This window comes from Cucurbita moschata, unplaced genomic scaffold, assembly GCF_002738365.1.
Source record: "Cucurbita moschata cultivar Rifu unplaced genomic scaffold, Cmos_1.0 Cmo_Scf00084, whole genome shotgun sequence".
NCBI classification, from domain to species: Eukaryota; Viridiplantae; Streptophyta; class Magnoliopsida; order Cucurbitales; family Cucurbitaceae; genus Cucurbita; species Cucurbita moschata.
The window spans coordinates 235520-241727 of NW_019268600.1; the positions used below are offsets into that span (position 1 = coordinate 235520).

Below are 6208 nucleotides of genomic sequence, written 5' to 3' on the forward strand. Positions count from 1 at the left end.
TGAAGAAAGGATATGGAAGAGGTTCAATGAAGAAATAGGGCCTTGAAACCCCTAGAATCGGCTACCCAATAAGAAATCCTTTGTTTTATCTCCAGCGATAAATCAGATTTTGGATGAACTTTCGAAGCGAATATCTTAGGCTACGATCAACGAGAAGGTATCAAATCAATCCCTAGCCCTTCCTTGTAATACCCATCTTTAAGTTTCACGAAGAAATCGAGGAGAGAAACGCTGTAAATGTGGCTTTACAGGCCGAGTTTCAAATGGCGGCAACGCGAAAAATGGGCATCTTCTTCCTGTTCAGAGGAAGAAAACGATGATATGGCCAGTTCAACTGAACTGTCCAAGTCAACTCAAAATTTGACATTTTCTTGGGTTTTCTCAATTTTAACCCCATTTCAGACCAATTCTCATAGAAAATCTTATGGTTTCAGAAACTAGACATAATAAGGAGTACATGGAAGGAAATTTGAAGTAATTCAGATACTGGAAGCTCAAGAATGGACGTCCCAAACGTCGACGACGAGGCAAGTAGCTACCTTGGACTTTTTGTTAAGAAATACTTGTAGAAATCGCTTGGATTTTCATATGAACCCTAAACCAAGTATGAATTAAGGATATATGAAAGAAAAACCCAAAGAACTGTGAGTTAAGACCCTGAACCGATTAAATAGCTCGAGATTTAAGTAACATTAAAATAACCCACTATATGAGGCGGTCATGATTGCTCAAGGCGTGTCGCCCAAATAATCGGTAAACAATAACATTGCCCAAATAACCGCCTTGGACAACAAATCATGCAACATGCAACATTGTTGAGACATGCAACATGCAACCACAGGCAACACGCCTTGGGCAATCATGACTGTGACATTTGCCCCCACACAATTTATTGGATGAGGCTGACTTTAGGTCTCTCGATGCGCTTCCAGCTGATCTCATAATGAGGAGTCTCTTCCAACCTACTAGGTGCTGTTGAAAATCACTTCTCGGTTTGTTGAGTCTTCATGTCTTCTATGTTCGTGTCTTCCCTACTTTCTTCCCTTGAAACTTTTTCTTATTTGTATGACGTCATACCACCTGCTTTTGCTTGATGTCTTCTTGGTCGAAATAATAACGTTTCAAGTTACTAACGTGGACAACAAGGTTAGTCCGTATCCATAAGAGCAATTGGATTCTATATGATGTCTTCGTAATCTTATGGATAATTTTAACTAGTCCATAGTATTTTCACACAAGTCTTTGGTTCTTGATGCTTTGAACTCGAAGTTTATTTGAACTTAACTTATATGAACTCTTTATTTTTCTTGAAATTATTGTGGTTGACGCTTCAGACTGACCCTTCTCTTCATCCGTCTAGATGATATTTCTGTGTGAACATGTGTTGCTTCAATGGTTTGTTTCTGTCTCCCTTCTTCAGTATCTAACCTTGTTTTTGTCTCTCCTGGTGGGGATAAATCCATTATCTGACCTTGTTTTGCGTCGTGGTGTTCATCTAGTGGCAACAAGGTTTCTATTGAGGTTGGCTCACTCGAGCTCCCTTTTTCAATTACAACAATAGCAGTAAGCGTAGATTCATCATGGCTATGATTCTTTCTCAACTATAGTATCGACATCATTTTCAACCCTCTTGGTTGATGGATGTTTTTCTGAATGATCGTCGGATTAGACTTCATTACTACTAGACATTTTGCTAGGGGCATGTAACTAATTTTGTGTTTCAGCAGGACGTTCATTCCTGACACGACGTCGAAGTCATCCGTTTCAACTATCACTAAACAATTTGCCTAGTCCAAGGCTCCAGCTTGATTAGAGTTTTCATTGTGACTCTTAAGACAGGTAAAACTTCCAATTTGACGGCGTTCATCTTTCCTGTATCTTGATGCCAAAGGATGTTAAAATATTTTGCATCAGTCTCCATCATGAGTTGTGGTTGGCTCTAGAGTTGACAATGGTGTTCTTTACTACTTTGTTCTTTACCCAAACCTCGACATACATAATATATATATATTCATTTAACTATAACACATATGGTCCATGGAAGAATTGTAGCTCTTTTGCTCATTAATATTATAATGGCTACTACCTAAATTATAACCTAAAGTTGATAATTGATGTCCAAGTAGCCAACCCTAAATTTGTAATCATTGTGGAGTGCTTGAAATTACAATGGAGTAGTTTAAACTCCTAGTACCTTAAATGAAGTTGGTCTCTTCTAATAAAACACGAATTTCTCTTCAATATCATTAATACAATTATGCTTCATCTTGAACCTGCTAACATGAAACTAAAACTGCATTCAATTTAACTCCATTTTATTGTCATCTTGAATGACGTGTAGGATATATTCTTGATTTACCTTGATATTTCATATTAGTTAAGCTTTTTGCAAAATCAGAATTAGACAACAACAAAGATGAACTTGGGTCTGTTTATTATTTTAAAGAAAATTTCTTTCTCCATCTTATTCGTAATAACTCTGCAACTAAATTCATATTATGCTAAGAAACAAATTTTTTACTGGCAAGAAGTAAAATATGCAACTTTAACTAAAATTTCATCTAAACAAATTTTATTGCCATACAACATAGATGACAATTATAGCCTTCAAACAAAAAATAGAGTAGTTGTGGTGAACGGGATAGAAACTCTAGTGTTCATCCATAATATACAACGACCGCCTAAATTATGACCTAAAAATTTGAAAACATAAGTTGTAGTTGAAAATTACATAAAACAATCCCCTAAATCCAAGAACTCGTGTCCAATAAGTAAATCGTAAAGATAGTAGCTAACATAGAGTGATTGAAGCTCCACATGAAGTAATTTAAAGTTCCAGCTACTTAACTAAAGTTTATCTGTCTTTAATGAAGCGTGAGTTGCACTTAAGTTCATGAAATGTTTATAGACTCCAACTCTTAGTACTATTAATGCAATTATATTTCATATGAGTTTGTCATAAATCAAACTATGGTACATTCAAAAAACCTTCATTTTCTTGTAAGCAAAATAGAAGAATTAAATCAAACAAACTGATGAACGGAGCCGAATAAATCCAACCCTACCCAAACTGATTAGTTTGATTCATTTGTTGGGTTGTAGTTTATTTGATAACACTTGCATAGTAGAACAATTCAATATTACATGCCTTACTTACAAGTAAAATACTAGACCATCAAATTTTTGTTTTATAGTCCAACAACCGCCAATGAAAATAGATTTCAAACTTGAGAGAAAAAAATATATTGAGTAGGAATTAAAAATGTTGCATTTTTTTTAGAAAGGGCATTTGGTCTAGTGGTATGATTCTCACTTAGGGTGCGAGAGGTTCCAAGTTCAATTCTTGGAATGCCCCTATGTTCATATATTAAAAATGAGCCTCAGAGAAAGCAAGTACTACATCATTAAATACTTGTGTTTCTTTTTTCTTCTTTCTACACTAATTATCTTTTTACACTACTTTTATTCTTTTTTCTTCTTTCTACAGTAATTATCTTTTTACACTACTTATATTCTTTTTTCTTCTCTCTACAGTAATTATCGTAAACCCTATGTAAATAATTTAACAGCGGTCTAGATCTAAAAGATATAATAATAATTGCTCATGGATTTCATTAACAAAGTAAATAAATGAAATAATGATGATACATTCCATAAACAACTTAATATATGGTCCATTATAAGAGCATTTGTTATAGTGGTATGATTCTTGCTTTGGGTGCAAGAGGTCTTGAGTTCAATTCTCGAAATGCCCCTCCAAAAGAAAACAAAGCACAATTTTGAGAGGAAAAAAAATAAAAAAAATAAAATAGTTTTCAATGGGCCTAACCCAAAGGAATGCGTGTGCATTGCTTCAACTTATATAAATTTCATATATAGACTAGCAACTAAGAATTAAAGATCGACTACAATGACATTTGGTCTAAGTGGTATGATTATCGTTTTGGGTGTGAGAGGTCTCAAGTTCAATTCTCAAAATGCCCCCAACAATATTATATCAAAATGAATTAAGCAAGATAATATGATTTAAAATGTGATTTTTAAACATAGAACCAAGAACATGAGAATAGAGAATGAAACATATTCTTGGAAGAATAAAGACCGTCTCGAGCCCGACTTCAAAAAGAGCATTACACAAATTGTTCATTCTTTCTAGGAACTTTTCATAACCGATGAAGAAGTTTTAGAGAGCCATAGGTTCGAATCCTGTCACCTTGATGTGGTATTCTCATGGGCCGAAGTGCAAAGCCCCATAGCCTATTCGTGGTCAGGAAGGCAGGCGAACCGCGCACACTGAAAAAAAAAAAAAAGCACACGTAGAATTGTCATTCTTTTGTCTTTTGAAACCCCTTGCCTTATCAGTCATCAGGCAGGTTTTTTGTATCATATATCGAGATAATTATTATGAAAAAGCTATTCCACTAGTGTGACTTAGATACCCTTTCTTTGTAGTATCAGTCATGCTATTTGAATAGCTTGAAGTCATCATAGCCTCTCCACCGGTTCCGAAGACTCCTTCGGCATCAATGTGCTCCAATGAAAGAGATCAGACCCTTTCCTGAACTAGAACCGGGCACAAAACGCCGAGGAGAAAGTCAAAAGCAAGCTCTTTTCGCGTATACGCAATCTTGAAACCCAATTAGCTCACGAACTGTCTCCTCAACCCTGGCGAGTATGAGTGCTTGGTAAGAGAGAATGTTGAATGAAAAAGACATTCGATTACGCCAACATTCGCAACTACCAAAGTGCGTTAAACCTAGTAGAGATCTTCGACCTAACGATAATGGAACTTCAAGCCCATTTAATCAATCCACTTTGTACCTTATTGTTGACCGAATCGGATGCACGCCAGGCCTAAATTGTCTCTCAGTCACCAAGAGAGGAAAGGAAAATCAGATCCGAAGTTTACGAATCGAAGAGAAAGTGGATATGAGTTCTACACGCTTTCATTTTCAAAAGCTTCGCTTGCCTACAGTACTTTATTCAGGATTTGAATTCCTTGATCATTTCCTTGGCGGATAACACAAATGAAATCGTTTCCCTGACCGCCCATCTTATGAGTCAATTCTTGTCTTGTTGGTTTGTTGTACTATTCTATACCTCTCTCAATTGATAGAAAGACGTTCGGGAGCTGGGAAGGCCTACTGTGAGGGAACTTTCCTTTTCACGGTAGGCAAAGGTAAAGCGGGACTACATATGTCCACAATGATCAAGGCAGAACGACTCCTTCTTTAGAAGAGGTTGGTTTTATCGAAACTGTTAGATCCGCTTTCATTAAAGAAAAAATAGGAGATCTTGGTTTGACCGATGTCGATTCGTATGGCAATGCGGACTCGACTCAGAATGAGGATTCCGCTTTTCATACTGCTGGTATGAGCCGAAAGAGTTGGTAAGCTATCTCGCTAAACGAAAGGAAAGAGCACGTATGGGTTGACCTTGTTACAAGGGCGGGGGCCAGCCAAAGAAGGTCAGTCGGACTAAGTTAGGACCCTTGATCCGGTTCAGCTAGGTTCTTCCATGCGAGAATGTATGCGTATCGATATCCTCTTTAGGACCGGTTGCTTCCTCTTTTTGTTTATACGTTTGGAGAAACCTGCTAAGCCCACCTTTCTTACCAGGTGTGATTCAATCTTTCAGCTCAAACTTTTCTATCGTCCGACGAAAAAAGTAGGAGTACGACTACCTTTTCCTTTTCTTGCCCGAGCCAAGGGATCATTCAGTTTCTACCAAAAGGTTCGCTATCTATTAGTTGTCGTAAACGAATGTATTTCTCATTTCATGTTAGCTCCTTCAAGAGCTTCCTGGTCCTTAGTAGACGAAACCTTGGACTTCTATCGGACTTATAGCTTTTCCTGGTGAGCTCGCCATTGAGGGTTGGCCGTACAGGAGATCGAGTAGCCTTTCTTTCCCTACCTGATATGCTTTCCCGCTTATCGTGCAATTAGCCAACTAGCCAAAGAGAGAGGGAGAGGGATCATGTCAATCAATTTGTATGTGCATTTTGTCCGTCCTATACTTGCCTGCTTAGCTTTCTTAGCCAACATCTCCAGTTTTCCCCGAACCAAGAGGTCCTACTTATCCAAACCCAAGAGTCACACTTTTAGCCGAAAGACTGATTTTTTTCATAAAGTCGGATCATAGATCAAGAAAGAATGAAGTTGCTTACAGGGACGGTTACGCGATACGTCTTTTCATACTCGTCTTTTCT

At 37.3% G+C, this 6208-nt stretch overlaps 1 non-coding gene across 1 annotated transcript; it reads left to right on the top strand.

Annotated features, from left to right (window-relative positions):
* The first annotated feature begins 3283 nt into the window (after positions 1–3283).
* TRNAP-AGG lies at positions 3284–3355 on the top strand. Its single transcript has one exon. It is a non-coding gene; the product is annotated as a tRNA-Pro (tRNA).
* Positions 3356–6208: the final 2853 nt, after the last annotated feature.